The sequence below is a fragment of the Canis lupus genome, chromosome 1 (genome assembly GCF_003254725.2).
Source record: "Canis lupus dingo isolate Sandy chromosome 1, ASM325472v2, whole genome shotgun sequence".
Classification (NCBI taxonomy): Eukaryota; Metazoa; Chordata; class Mammalia; order Carnivora; family Canidae; genus Canis; species Canis lupus.
The window spans coordinates 74,348,097-74,363,470 of NC_064243.1; the positions used below are offsets into that span (position 1 = coordinate 74,348,097).

At 38.3% G+C, this 15,374-nt stretch overlaps 1 long non-coding RNA gene across 2 annotated transcripts in view; it reads left to right on the forward strand.

Annotated features, from left to right (window-relative positions):
- The window catches only part of LOC118351077 (uncharacterized), a 66,750-nt gene that overhangs the window by 1,749 nt on the left and 49,627 nt on the right, over window positions 1-15,374 (forward strand). Inside the window, exons 2-3 of one of the 2 annotated variants that reach the window (XR_007414010.1) lie at window positions 305-511; window positions 4,176-5,579. This is a non-coding gene — a long non-coding RNA (uncharacterized LOC118351077). Of the gene's footprint in view, window positions 1-304; window positions 512-4,175; window positions 5,580-15,374 lie in introns of those variants that run through there. The other variant, XR_004805887.2, reaches the window with a different exon arrangement.

Genomic DNA, 15,374 nt, shown 5'->3' on the forward strand with positions numbered 1-15,374 from the left:
GTGTTTTGATTGGGAAGGAATGAAAGAAGTTGGAGGGAGAAGGACAAGGAGGTAGGACAATAAAGAAAAACTTCCTGGAGGACAAAAGTTCACCAGTTTTCCCTTGAAATTAATTTAAGGGCAGTAGAATGATACCAACAAAAATCTCAGTGAATTGTTAAGTGTTTTTAAGAATACAGCTCTTGTTATTGTTTTTGGCTTTTGCTGAGTATATTTTGTTTAGGGTGCTTAAGGAATTCACCTTTAACTGTGGAGAAAAGAATTGCATATTATTCCTTGTTAACTTCTTGTGTACTTTCTTCAGGAAGTGAATGAGGCAGAAGACAGAGCCACTGAGCTCACACAGACACGCCCAGTGCCAAGGACCAGAGGGCCTTTGTGGCCTATGGGTAGGGGACCTAATTGGTGGGAACAGGTGCAAAGCCAGAGCATGTGCAGCCATGGAGACTGAAGAGCAGCACCAAGCTAAGGACAGCTTTACAAAGAGTGTCAGAAGTGTCACTCCTCACAGGTGAGGCATGAGGGGTGTCGGTGGCTTCCGTCTTCATCAACCGAATGAATAAATATGTGAATATTTCCTGAGATATACCTATATCAAAAAACTGTTCTGTAGTGTATGAAAAGACTATTAATGTTTTAATCTTTTATACTGAACTTATTTTAGAAATAGTACAAAGAGCAAATATTGAAATACCACTTTTCCATCCCAGTACTTTCAAATTACCTCATACTGGCACCTAATCAGTAAAATCTAGTGTTTGCATATTTTTCTAGAGATATTTGTGCATATACACAGGATATAAATTCTTTTATTCACTCAAGGGAAGGCTTGTTATATACAGCATCCTATGCTCATCCATTTTCACTTTTCAAAAATGCTAAAGAGCATTCCATTTTTTCCATAGCTGTTTGTGTATATGTCCTCATTATTTCCTAGAGCTGTACAGTATTTTATTTTATCCTAGAAGTATACCATAATTTATTTAACTATTGATGGACAAGTGTATTGTCTCCATGGTAATTTTCTTTTGAAACAATTTAGAGTCAATATATGCAGTGTTGAGTGAAATCTGGTCTGTGACTTGGAAGACTAGCCACCATTAGAAGTAGCCAAACAACACTTTAGGGGTGGTTAGCATTTTAAATATCCTTATTGAAATCTGCACCAGAGGGTGTATTAATTGGTATAAGAAATGAATAGAGTTCAAAATAGGTGATTAGTTAGGAAGATTAGATATTCCACATGGACTGTTGCCTGTCTGATGTACTGATAGGCTGAATGACTGACTGAATGAATGTGTGACTGAATGTCTGACTGACTGGCCCTCTGCATACCTGACTTAATGATGGGATGGCTGACTGGTCTGGGTAACCAGAGAGGGAATAGGATGCAGGGAGAGGTGAGGCATCTGGTAGGGGTTGGAGTCTCCCTTCCAGTACCTATGCTATCAGTCTATTAGTAGCTTTTTATTTTCCATAAGAAGACAACTAGTGCTGTGAACAATAAATATCACCAAAGGAAAAGTAGTTCATAAATCTTTGCAACAGATTTATGGTACCTGCAGAGCCTGACTAAACCAAGCCAAAACAAATCCCTAACCCCACAATATCCCTAAACCAACCTTGGAGCTTGGTCAGCTTCTATTACCCCCACCCGGCTGCCATCAGCCTTCTCTCAGACAAAACTGTGACATAAAACTTCTTTTCCATGAGCTTTTCCTCTGGTAATATGACCTTTTATCTCCTTTTAGCTGACCAGCGTCTTGCTCCCTTCACCTCTTTCCTCTTTCACAGCAAAAAAAGATCTGATAACCAGTCACTGACACTTGCTGATTGGTTGATTATATTTTGACTGGAACTCCTATTCATCAACACCTTGTCTGAAATAAGCTTGTGAAATTTAAGCCTTTTAGCTGTAATTATGGGATGAAAAGTATTCCACTCAAGTTTAAAAGAATTCCATCAGCAAACAGGAAGGGAGAGTTGAAGGTCAACTCAGTTGCCTTGGAATGTAGTTGTCTTTCTGGAGGGATTCCCCCCTCCAGAAACCTTTGGCAACACTGTGCATTTAATAATCCAGAGGCTGGGGATCCCTGGGTGGCGCAGTGGTTTGGCGCCTGCCTTTGGCCCAGGGCGCGATCCTGGAGACCCGGGATCGAATCCCACGTCGGGCTCCCGGTGCATGGAGCCTGCTTCTCCCTCTGCCTGTGTCTCTGCCTCTCTCTCTCTCTCTCTGTGACTATCATAGATAAATAAAAATTAAAAAAAAATTAAAAAAAAAAAATAATCCAGAGGCTGGCAGACATAAAGCTGCTGGAGGCCTAGCCCAAGGATTGTTTTGGTTTAGAACTGTCAGTGGCTTCTTCTAGAACCTTCTAGATCTTGCTCCTACCTTCCCTACTTGACTATATACAGATCTCTTTCCCTACCACCTCAACCAAATTCCTAACCTTAGTCCATCTGTTCCAGGTCTCTAAGGCACACAATTTTCCTGTTCTGGGGCAGTTAGATAGTTTAGTGACTGTTTGATGTTTTATTTTCCTACTTAAGCCCTGTGTCTGCCAGTTTGGAAGCATTTGACCAGTAGTATCTCTACCTCAGTTTAGGAAGCTTCTCACAGCAGAAAATGTGTCATTAATATATAGTTAATTTATTAGTTAAAGTTTAAGGGTGTGGATAACAAAGAAACTTGGGTTTCAGTGTCTCTTCATGATTTGTATGGAAGGAAGGGGTATCTTGAATCCTAATAACAAAGGTACATATTTTCTCATCTTACCTATTACAAAATTCATACTCAACTCTGTCTAGTAATATTCCCAAGAACATCCAGCTTGGAAGTTGTGGAGCTAGTATTTGAACCTAGTCTGACTTCCAAGTCATGCTCTTTTCTTAGGACACAACAGTAAGAGATAGCTTTATTTCCAGAGACCTCAGTGTCTTCAGCTACACATATAGAGAGCTATCATCTCTAACATGGGACTGAAATCTACAGAACTTGTATGAAGGTAGAATATCACAATTTTTAATGTCTCACTATTGTCTTCCAATTTTTTCATAATGCTTTTTCTTAGAGGAGGATTTTCAATGACTTCCTGATGATAATGATCCTTACTCTTATCAGAGGCTCACAAAAATAAATGCAAAGTGGACAGGGTGGATTGTGTTAATTTTAAAGCAGTAATTATTAATATAAAAACAAATGAGGGAGAAGCCTTTATGAAACAAAAATCATGAACTCTTGTCTCTGCCTTGGTGGACATATGTCTTAGAGAGTAGGTTAAAAGTTTACCATAATACACTTGGGTTATCTGTTCAATTTCAAATCCAGGATCGATAAGGCTTATCAAGGCATTTTTATGACTTCAGGGAGGTTATCACTATCTTAATATAGTGATGAAGACAAAAGCCAGACCTCACTTGAGGTCAGAACTGAGCAATCAAATTAACATCTGTTAGGAATGACTTGGTCCAATCTTCAAGGTCAACATATTCACAGATGTCAAAGTGTCTGAATGGAGAGATGATAATCATTGACCCTGAAATCCTCTGGGGCTTGGCAGGCAGCTGAGGGGGAGATAAGGAGCTTTCTGTTGAGATACCAAATACATGTTCAAATATATACTTCCTTACTTTATTGTTGTGAAATAAGAGGAAATGCCAAAAACCATGTCTCAGTTAACTATGGTCCTGTTGGGTGGAGGAGTACATTGAGGTCTTCCTTTCCCACAACCACTTTCTTCAGAATTATGACTCAGAGTTCTTGACAGATGGTAGTTCATGCTTTCTTTCACTTACTAACCCTGAATAGGAAGTGGAAAGAGGTGGGCAGCCAGTAAAAGAAAGAGGAAAGAGGAGAGATTAAATGTGGTTAATTGATAGAGAGATAGGTCCAATTTGTGTGGAAAAAGCTCTAAATTTCATATAGCGTTAGTGTGCCATCATTAACTAGGTAAGCTCTTAACAAGGTTTGTATTAAATGATTTTCCCACTACAGATAAAAAATTGAGTTCCTAACTGTAAATATAGACCTGATTTATTAAACAAACAAAACAACAAACCTTAATAGAATTAATAACTGGGTCCTTTACAGTCTATAATTGTGAAGCCTAAATGAACATTATCTACTGATAGTATAAACTCTTGCAGAAAGGAAATATATCTGTTTTATTCCTCAGTAGCTTCCCAATGCCTAGAGAGATGGAAAGGAGTACCATCACTGTGGCCATCTTAAGATCTCCTGGTGCATGTTTTTTCTCACAAAGTGAAGCAAACCAGTCAACTGGAATGGGATAAATCTTTGGATGGTGAGCATGCTATGGCAAATGATATAAACTGGACTAGAGGTTCTGATCTTCATGGTGGCTCTCTTAAAGAAGTTCTGATTTATTGGATATGAAAGTCAGAGCCCTAGGCAAGAGTTTTTTTGTAGAAGAATCAACGAATACTTGACTCATTTGTGAAATGTTGGTGCCAGTCAAGACAGACTTGTAAGTTGATTTTGTGCCAGTTAAGACTGATTAGACTTTTTAACTGTGATGGATGGTCAATGGTCACGTAATGATGGCCCCATCTACACACTGGCCACAAAATGATGAGAATTGTGGAATACAATTAGATAGAACACATAGCTCAGCTATGTGGCTGATAACAAAAAGTCTCACTGCTGCCTAGGTATTAAACAGTAAAGCAGAAAAAATGTAAACAGTAGTTGGTTGTGCCTGTGAGACTTGGTCAGAGTCTTGGTGGTCTACCTGGGAGAAACAGGGAATAGTAGAAAGAGCACTAGGATTGGTTCTGATGGGGGGTTCAGACTAACTCCATCACTTTCTGTGTTATTTTGGGCAATTTAATGCTTAGAATCTCTAGTTATGTATCTCTAAAACATAATCATCAGGCATCTTATAGGGATTCTTCTGAGGGAAGTGTTGTCATTCAAAATAAGACTCTCAAGAAAGATACCTGGGTCATCTCTCAGTTATTATCCTATAAATTATTCATAAGGCAGATTTTCTACTATACTTTTTAATCCTAAATTGGCTTCTCCTTTTGCTACTGGGACACTTCCAAGAAAGCTCCCCCTGCCAAACAGCCAGTATGTTTATGGGAATAAATGGCTGACTTCTCAGGCTCTCACCCTTTAAGAAGAAAAAATACACCTTCTAAACTATATAGGAAGAAACCCATCCAGAGGCTCTTATCTTATCCTGAACTTAGGCATTCCTGGTCCTACAAAAATCCATTAAAAACCTCCTCCTGCCAATGTATATCCTCAGTCTCCAATAATAATGAAGATAATGATAGCAGTGTTAATAATAACATTGTCATTAGTGTGACATGGCCTCTGGCCCTTCAGCAAACCCAGAGTTTTTACTTTATAGGGACATACTGGTTTCTGTTTACCCATTTTTCAAGATTGCATAAAAAGCATTGGCTGTCATATTGATGAGATGTATGCCTGTTTCATGAGGGGGTTAGGAGCTAGCTTAAGTTTAGATAAAAAGTGAGTAATGTCTTTAGAAAACATTCTTATCAAGAAAAGTCTCTGTAAACTTTCACTTAAAAAATACCACAATTCTTGATATACATGCCTCTTGTTAATTAGAAACCTAAGATCTTTATTAAATGGTTGAATCAAAAATAAAAATTGGATTAAAAAAATAAGATTGGTCTCATACTCAAGAAATGGTAGTGTTTGATTATATTTTCCTCTCTACTCTGCTTTTCCCATCATGCGTTTCACCATTTATATTTCATTAGACATTAAGAGAGAGTGACTTCATTTGTGCAGATTTTCCTTCTACTGTGCTGTGTGAAATAGCAGAGTAAGAAAGACTAATCTATTGAATATTGACCATATGCCAGGATCTTTGGTGTCAGGATTGATTTCCTCATCTGCAAAATACCTCAGGATAATAATAGTTCATGCATTTTAGAGTTATTGTGAACATTAATTAAGATCTTATAATGAATCTACTAGATTCATAAGTCAAAATCATTATAAGGGTGAACCTTGTTTTCCTAAACCATTCCCAGTATTCTGAGTTGCCCCATGCTCCTGAGGCCTTTTCTTTTGTTTAAGGTCAAAGTCTGCTGTTAAGAAGGAGCTACATAAATTCTTTCTCACTATCTGGTAGAGGACTCATAATTCTTGAAAGTTAATTGTCTTAGGCAAATTCATAATTAGCTGGGATGGAAGATTTAAGAATGATACTTAAACATGGTGATTTCAGGACTGAGACACCTGCTAAGGACAGGTTCCTTTCTTGGAGGGAATAGAGGAGTGAGCAAGGTCAGCTTCTTTTGACACCCCACCATGATCTTCCTCTTCTGTGGAGAAGGAGGACAGTGGCTGAGAGTCTTGGAGAAAAGTAGGCTGTGCATGTTCCCTTGAAGATGCTTCACAGCTCATCCATGAGAGGGCACTGGTGCTCCAGATAGCCCACACTTAGAGTCTTGTCTGAAGAGAGGCATTCATCCCATAACTTCAGAATGAGTGGTTAACCACTTGTACCACATCTGCGGCTATATTTGATAGAAGATGTGTATATATATACATATATACACACTTAGAACCTTAGGAGTTCTGTCCTCTTGCCCAGCTCAGTAGTCTTTAGACACTGGCTGCCAACTACCAAACGTATTGCCCATGTGTGGAAGAGCTGATCACTGGGTGCAATGGGTATCTTTAAAAATGGAAGTGACAAGTGTATAATTCAGGTTATACCAGAGAGAGGCACCAGGACCACCTGGAAGGCCCTCCAAAGGAAGAAGAAAACGATCTCTCTCAGTGGAAGGAAAGTAAGAAAAGAAGGAAAAAAGGAAGGAAGGACTATGGGGAAAGAAAGAGGAGAGAGCAGGTAATTTCTAATAAAATGGATAATGTCCTCCACCCCTTACCCTGACATGAGAAAGGTTTTGTTGAAAGAGGCAAAGAAAAGATAAGCAAAGCCCATACATACATAGATTTTCAGATACGAGCAAACAGCATATCACAATTCGAAACTGATCACCTAGTGACATTTCCCTCATTCCTCCCAGCCATTCTTTTTTCATATATCCTGTTTTATTCTATTCAAAATGCTTAACCCTATTTGAAACAATCTTAATCATTTACTTGTGTGTTTATATATTGCCTGTCATGTTTATGAGAATATAAATGCTCTGAGGGCTGGAACTTTGACTATTTTGTTCACTGTTGTAACCTCATGACAAGGTAGGCACCAATGAACATCAGTTGAGTGAATGATAATGCCCAAAGGTGTAAAAATTTCACAAAGAGGGATCCCTGGGTGGCGCAGCGGTTTGGCGCCTGCCTTTGGCCCAGGGCGCGATCCTGGAGACCCGGGATCGAATCCCACGTCGGGCTCCCGGTGCATGGAGCCTGCTTCTCCCTCTGCCTGTGTCTCTGCCTCTCTCTCTCTCTGTGACTATCATAAATAAATAAAAATTAAAAAAAAAATTTCACAAAGAGGTTATATTCAGCCAGAGTGATTATATTCAGCAAGAACTGCGGCTTCAGAAGAACTGAAAAATGATTAATAATACACCATACCCCAGTGGATTTTGAGTGGGAGCAAAGTGAATGGGTTGCTTTTCTGACCAAGCTGACCATGTAGTCACCTCAGTGGCTAGATAGTATGTATACACATATATGTATACACATACACATTTTATATATTTTTATTAACTTTTTCATATGTAATTATGGAAAGAGTATCTGCATGTTGACTAGTCTTAGGATTTGGAGGAAATATATTATTTAACAGGGCAACCTTCCATGAAGTAAATTACCTGGGAAAATCCATAAAGATTTGTATGTATAACTGCCCCACCTGTGGAAAGAAGTGACTATATGACTAGAATTGTATAAGATATTCCCATATGTCTTTATTTTGGAGTTCAGGGGATTTGACCACAAATACATATAAAGAAAATACTGATTTCAAAGTAGAAATATAGTCTTTTAAGTCAATCTTCATTTGGATTGTGAATTCTGAATAACTAGGTAATGAGGTAGTGGTGACCAGCTTTAGGCAGGGTGTCAAATTTGAAGCCAGTGCCCTACTTGGGGAGCATCAGACTTCCTGGAATCAGAAAGTGGGTTCCCCATTGCCATAATGAATTTATGCTTCCTTTCTAGTTTCAGTATCAAATGAAATAGAACAATTCAGAAAATTAATGAAGCGAGACATTTTTTAGTGACTACCACATATTTTGTATTAAACTAAGGCTATGAGGGGGGCGGCACTCAGCATGATCCTCTCTTGGAAAAGGTGAAATTGTACTGATGAAACATGGCACACTTGTATCACTTAGAATTGTTTTACTTCCTTAGTCAAGGTTCTCCAGAGAGAACAGAACCAATGGGATATATCTCTAACTCTGTTGCTAGCTTGCTCTCTCTGTTCTTTACCTATCTCTTTATCTCTCTAACCTATCTTACCTATCTATCCATATATACACATACATATATACACGAGATTTATTATAGGAATTGGCTCTCATAATTATAGAGGCCAAGAAGTCCCATTATCTGCCTTCTGCAAGCTGCAGAACCAGGTAAGCTGGTGAGTAATTCAGTCTGAGTATGGAGGCTGATGGTGTAAGTCCTGGTCTGGGTCTGAAGGCCTGAGAACGAGGATATTCAACATCCAAGGGTAGAAGATGGACATCCTAGCTCAAACAAAAAGAGCAAATTCACCCTCCATCCACCTTTTCTTGTTCTCTGCTGGTCTTCAATGGATTGGGATTAGATCATGCCTACCTGCATTTCTTTACTCAGTCTGACAGTTCAAATGCTAATCTCTTCTGGAAACATCCTCACCAACACACATAGAAAAAAATGTTCTTACCATTTATCTGAGGATCTCTTAGCCTAGTCAAGCTGACACATAAAATTAAGTATCACAAGTCCCATCTAAAGAAAATTCAACTCAAATTGGCTTAGGTTAAAAAAAAAAAGAATTTATTGTCTAATATAACTGGAAAGTTTTAGGCTGACTTTGGGCATTAAAAGATTTAAGACTCAACATAAGACACAAGGTCCAAGTGTTTCTCTGTCTCTCAGCTGGGCTCTACTATCTCCCTGTGTTAGCTTCATCCTCAGGCTTCCCAGGTCATTTCTCCAGGGCTCAAGTCTAGCAGAACCAGCTAACACCCCTTTCCCTTCTCTCAAGCCAAAGCTTCCTATCAGGAAGTCCCTCATCCTATCAGGAGTGACTATAGCTTGTCAAAGTGAGGTCTGGGGGCTCTTCCTTGGGGGCTCTGGGTGACTAGAAATCTACTGTTGACCCCAGTGTGAAGCAGTAAATAGTGAACATCATGCAAATGATTCAGATTGGAGATGATTTGAGGGTTCAGAGGAAGGAGAGGTCTGTGGGATTGGAGCCATAAAGATATATTCCACAGGTAAAGATCAGCTTGGTAAGGGCCTTGATGGGCAGTTTTGGAGCATTTTCTATGTCTACACACTTCCTGAAGAGTTCAGTATGTATAAAATAATGAATAAGCTCTGTGAACAAGTCAATGACAGCTAATGTCTAACATACAACTTGCCACCGACAAAGGGCAGAGGAGAAATCTGTCTTCTATAAATGCCTCTAGGTGCGGTGCCATTAACCGAACCCCAAAGTGCCTACTTGACAAGTTTTTGTTTCACGTTGATGAGACAGGTTCCATTTCAGCTTTCAGTACAGCTATTTGTTTCAAGCCTTGCCTGAGCAGATGATCTGCTATCCCACCAAGCCTATTGCCCACACAGGTCTTGAAAGTGTTGGATACAGGAAGCATTCTATCATTGCAGGACTCAGCTCCCCTGCCAGATGGAAACTGCTCACTCAGTGTGATCCAGCCCTGGTCTGAGTGGTAGGCGTGAAACCTTTTGTGGAATATTATCTCTGAAAGGAGGACCTCATATCCTTAGCTATCTTATTTTTATACTACCTTTTATTGCTATATGATAAAACACTGATAAGAATAAAAGCATTCATTAGTAAACAAGACTTCTCTGTATCATGGTGGTTCTTGTTTAATAAATTGCCCCTAGGAAAAAATATATGGTTTATTGTGTTGTCAGACTTAGATATAAACTATCTTTATCTTGTCTATCAGAGATCAGCAACAGCATATGTCAACACTGACCTGGGGTCTAGGGCTCTTAGGTTTATCTTGAAACTATGAAATTTGGTTTCTCACTGAGAATACACTTAAATACACTTAAAATGTGTTTCTGCACAACGTTTAGAAGAAAGATAATCAGAAAACATGGGATATATATATATATATATATATATATATATATATATATATATTCCTAAGGCTGGAAAGACTGATTAATTGGACTCCATGAACTAGTGCAAGGTCTAAATACACGTGGACTACTTTATGCTTCCTCTTCCTGAGTATTCAGTGTATTATTTAAACCTCAGAGTAGTTCTCAAGAAGATCTGAATATCATTTTTTAGAAAGCTTTCTTTTCTTCCCATATTTTAGAATATATTTTTATTTGCACATATTAAGGTTTTAGGATATTTTACTTATGATTAACATATTGTTGATCACACTAAAAGTCCAGTGAATAAATGCAAGGTAAATATTTAGAGATTAAAATTCTATTTTTTAATCAGAGAGAATGCTTAACAAATAATTCATTCATCCAAATAATACTTATTGAGACTATTTACAGGTCAAACACTCTGATTAAATATTACCTATATCATTACAGTGTAAGACATGTCTTTGTCTGAATTTAAAGACATTTATGTTTGACAGTATTGACTAATTCTCTATTCCAGATGTGAAAATTCTAAGGACATATGCATATGGGTATATATGCATACATAAACACACATATGCATACACATAAACAGAAATTTATGGTTAGAAAAAATCAAATCCATTATAACTAGCTGAAGAAACCCTGTTGATTTTATTATTTTATTCAAATTCAATTATCAATATAATATTGTTTTCAGAGGTAGAGGTCAGTGGTTCATCAATCTTATATAACATCCAGTGCTCGTTACATCACATGCCCTCCTTAATCTTCATCACTCAGTTACCTCGTCCCCTCATCCCCTTCTCTTCCAGTGACCCTCAGTTTGTTTCCTATGATTATGAGTCTCTTATGGTTTACCTCCCTCTCTCATTTTGTCTTGTTTTATTTCTTCTCTATCTTCCCCTTTGATCCTCTGTTTTATTTCTTAAATTACACATATAAGTGAGATCATATGATAATTGTCTTTCTCTGATTGACTGATTTCATTTAGCATAATATCCTCAATTTCCATCCACGTCATTGCAAATGATAAGATTTCATTTTTTCTTTTGATGGCTGAGTAGTAGTCTATTGTATACATAGATAATATCTTTTTTATCCATTCATCTGTCAATGGACATCTGGGCTCTTCCCATAGTTTGCATAGTTTGGCTATTGTGGACATTGCTGCTATAAACTTGAGGTGCAGGTGCCCCTTCAGATCATTACATTTGTATCTTTGCAAATGACACATCAGATAAAGGGCTAGTATCCAAAATCTATAAAGAACTTATTGAAATCAATACCCAAAGAACAAATAATCTAATCAAGAAATGAGCAGAAGACATGAACAGACATTTCTCCAAAGAAGACATACAAATGGCCAACAGATACTTGAAAAAATGCTCAACATCACTTGGCATCAGAGAAATATAAATCAAAACCACAATGAGATATCACTTCACACCAGTTGGAATGGCTAAAATTAATGTCAGGAAATAACAGATGTTGGTGAGGATGCCAAGAAAGGGGAACCCTCTTGCACTATTGGTGGGAATGCAAGCTGGTGCAACCACTCTGGAAGACAGTATGGAGTTTCCCCCAAAAGTTGAAAATAGAGCTATCCTACAACCTAGCAATTGCACTACTGGGTATTTACCCCAAAGATACAAATATTGTGCTCCTACTGATTTTAAAGAAGGTTGATGATCTTAGCTAATGAACTTGTCACAAGAAAGGAAGAATACTGGAAATAAATGACTGTGAAATATTAATTACTAAGGGAAAACTAAAAGATAACAAAGATGTTTATTTTTTAAAGAGTTTTTGATTGCTGCCAACTTTTATGCTTATTGCACATCCCAACTGACCTTCTTCTGGCTTTTGGTCTTTTTCTCTTAAGTGAAATAAGGAGAAAATATGAGTGGGAAATATCAGAGAGGGTGACAGAACATGAGAGACACCTAACTCTGGGAAATGAACAAGGGGTAATGGAAGGGGAGGTGGGTGGCAGGGGGGGGGATGGGGTGACTGGGTGATGGGGGGGCACTTGATGGGATGAGCACTGGGTGTTATACTAATCTTGGCAAATCAAACTCCAATTAAAAAAATTAAAAAAAAAGTGAAATCAGGTGACAGTTTAGGGGTCTAGGGGGGAGTGTGCTGTGAAAGTCCTGAACTGTTATACTTTGCCGACCCCTATTTCATCTTAGCTAGTTCAAATCTTATTTGCAAAGCAAAGATTACATGGTTCTGATGATCTTCTGGGTTCTAGTAGGTTTTAAGATGCAAACCCAAAATGCCACTTGACTTCAGACCTGGTTCAAGTTGCATTACTTACTTACTAGGTCTGTTTTTTTGTTTTTTGTTTTTTGTTTTTTAATTTCAGAGAGAGACAGAGATAGAGACAGAGAGAGAGAGAGCATGAGGAGGGGCAGAAAGAGGAAAATGCAGACTCCCCATTGAGGAGGAAGCTCGACTTGGGGCTTGATTCCAGGACTCTAGGATCATGACCTGAGCTGAAGGCAGATCTTAACTGACTAATCCACCCAGGCACCCCTACTAGCTCTGCAACCTTGAACATGCTACTTCTTAAAGCTGACTTTCCTCCTCTTCACAGTGGGGTTAATGATAGCACTAGGTGGACTACCTCTGTAACTTAGGGCATGTTCTTTCATCTCCATTCTTGGTTTCTTACTGTCAAGTGGTGGTAATAACAGTGTTTAACTTATTGAGGTAGGAATGGTGGGCAGATTAAATTAGCACAGGGAGGTAATTAACATAGTGTGAGTGGATGGGATATAACTCAACTGATGGAAGTAACTCATGGTAGTCAAATGATGGATAGTCAACCAACGGAAGGACGGTGACATTAGTTTGTTCTCTGCTCTCCAATTTAGGAAAGTTGAATAAATAAGGATAACAAAGACTCAGAAAAATGGACGAAATGGTGACAGAAGACAGACCGGACTTGTGCCTCCTGTCTTCACTGTTCCTCAGTACAACCCAGGATCACCCTGGGGGGACTAGCTTGCTATTTATGGCCGTTAAACATTCGAGTACCCTGAAGGGACATTGGCTGAGCAGTCTACACAGCTTAAAAAGCACTTAGAGGAATGCAGATCCATTAGACCAGTCATAATGGACCCACTCAGGGCCCTGCTTTGTAAATACACGGCTAATGTCATTCTGATGTGTTTACAGGCCAGGACACGCTTCACACAGGTCAGGACCCTGGGGTGAATCTGCGGGCTCTCAGGAGCCAGGTCCCTTACCTCGCACACCCGAGGGCACCATCCCTTATTATTTGAACATAAAAAATTTTAAAAACTGGCAGCAAACAAATTACTCTTTCAAAAGACTGTGGAATGACCTTGAAGGTACATGTGTCAGACCAGCACAAGGCAATTGCCCAGAGGTGAAGAAAAGCCATTAGCATACTTTGTAGCTGGTTAATTAAAGACTATTTTTGTCATCTTCCATTCTGCGGAAGCCACGAGACCTACAAACTTCTGCAAGAGAAATTCCTGAAATAATAGGGTAGAAAGGGCTAAACAATCATTGGCTTTCTCTCCTTCAAATAAGAGTTAAGCTTTCGTCCTTCTCACATTCTCCAGATTTTGCTTGGTGCAGTGTAAACCAAGATTTCAGGACTTTTCTTTGAAGCTTCCTGGAGTCTAAGTTACCTGGAGATGATCCTACAGGAGGATCCTACTGTTGTGGTTTATCTGATGCCTTTTTCCGTTTTGCAAGGTCACTGGCATTACTGATGATAGAATGTAAGAGGTCTTAATACTGTGTGTTCAAAGCTCAGGGAGATATTTCTTAGACTTTCTCTCTTTAAATTCTTCTTTTTAAATATTATGCATTAAAAGCTCATGGAAATATTTCTTAGAATCTTTCCCTTTAAATTCTGAAGACAAATTACTTTGTTTTTTGAAATATACCAGTATCTCCTAACTCGGACAATTCTGAATTAATATCTAGTATTTTAAAGCTAGCAGGCTTCTGAAAAGCCATTTTATGGATCAGTACATTTTTGGCACTCATTTGCAAGGTCAAAATAATTTAATTACAATAAAAATACATAGAATGCAAAATTCCACGGCAGAGGAAAAATAAGCTCAAACCAATGATGGCTATGTTTACAGAGCACCTCTGATTTTAGGAAGCCTGGATAAATCTTTTCCATTAAAACACTGCATCTTCTTAGCAATTAGAGGGGTGGTACATTGTCCTTACTCTTTGCCTCTCTTCCCATTGACAGAAAATAGGCTTATGCACTTCAAAATAAATAATTAATTTTCAGGTCAAGTTAAACTAGTTTACATATCAGATATTTACACTGAGTTTCTACGTAGTAGATATTTTAAAATCTATCTAATTGTAGAATTGACCAGTGGAAATGACTTATGACTTTTATATCTAAGACTCTAGGAATGGAGCAGCCCTGCCAATGAAACTGTGGGGATTTCCCACTGGTGCATATCAGAGGAGTTGGCAGCCAAGAAAAGAACGAAGGTTTCTTGATTCCTAATCCCCTGAGCCCCTTGACCTTATGATCCCACGTTAGTCACAGGTCCTGGTCCATGGATCATGGAATGATTTTCCAACAGGATTATGGCAATCTTTCCCACTTCAGAAGAAACTGGCATATATGATGTTCATGAGGACCATAAGACCAGTATAAAATACATCTGCACACTTCTGGGTCTTTATGCCTCTTACTCTCTCTGATTCTTCTTCTTCTTTTTTTTATTTTTTTACAATATAATATGATTTTATTAAATACTTTGAATTTAGAAACACTCAACTCTAGCTTCCTAGAATCAGTAAAATACTGACCTCATTTTAAGGATAGATTATATTACAACATTACACATACTGTATGACCCATACTGTATGACCCAACCATGTATGACTCCTAGGTATATAGACAATACATTTTATGTTATGTTTATCAAACCATATACTTAAACATTTACAGCAACACTATTCATAATAGCCCCAAACCAAAAAATACCTAAATTCCTACTAATGATTGAATGAATAAGTAGTGGTGTGCTCATACAAGGAAGATTATCTGGCAATGAAAAGAATCTCAATCTACAAACAACAA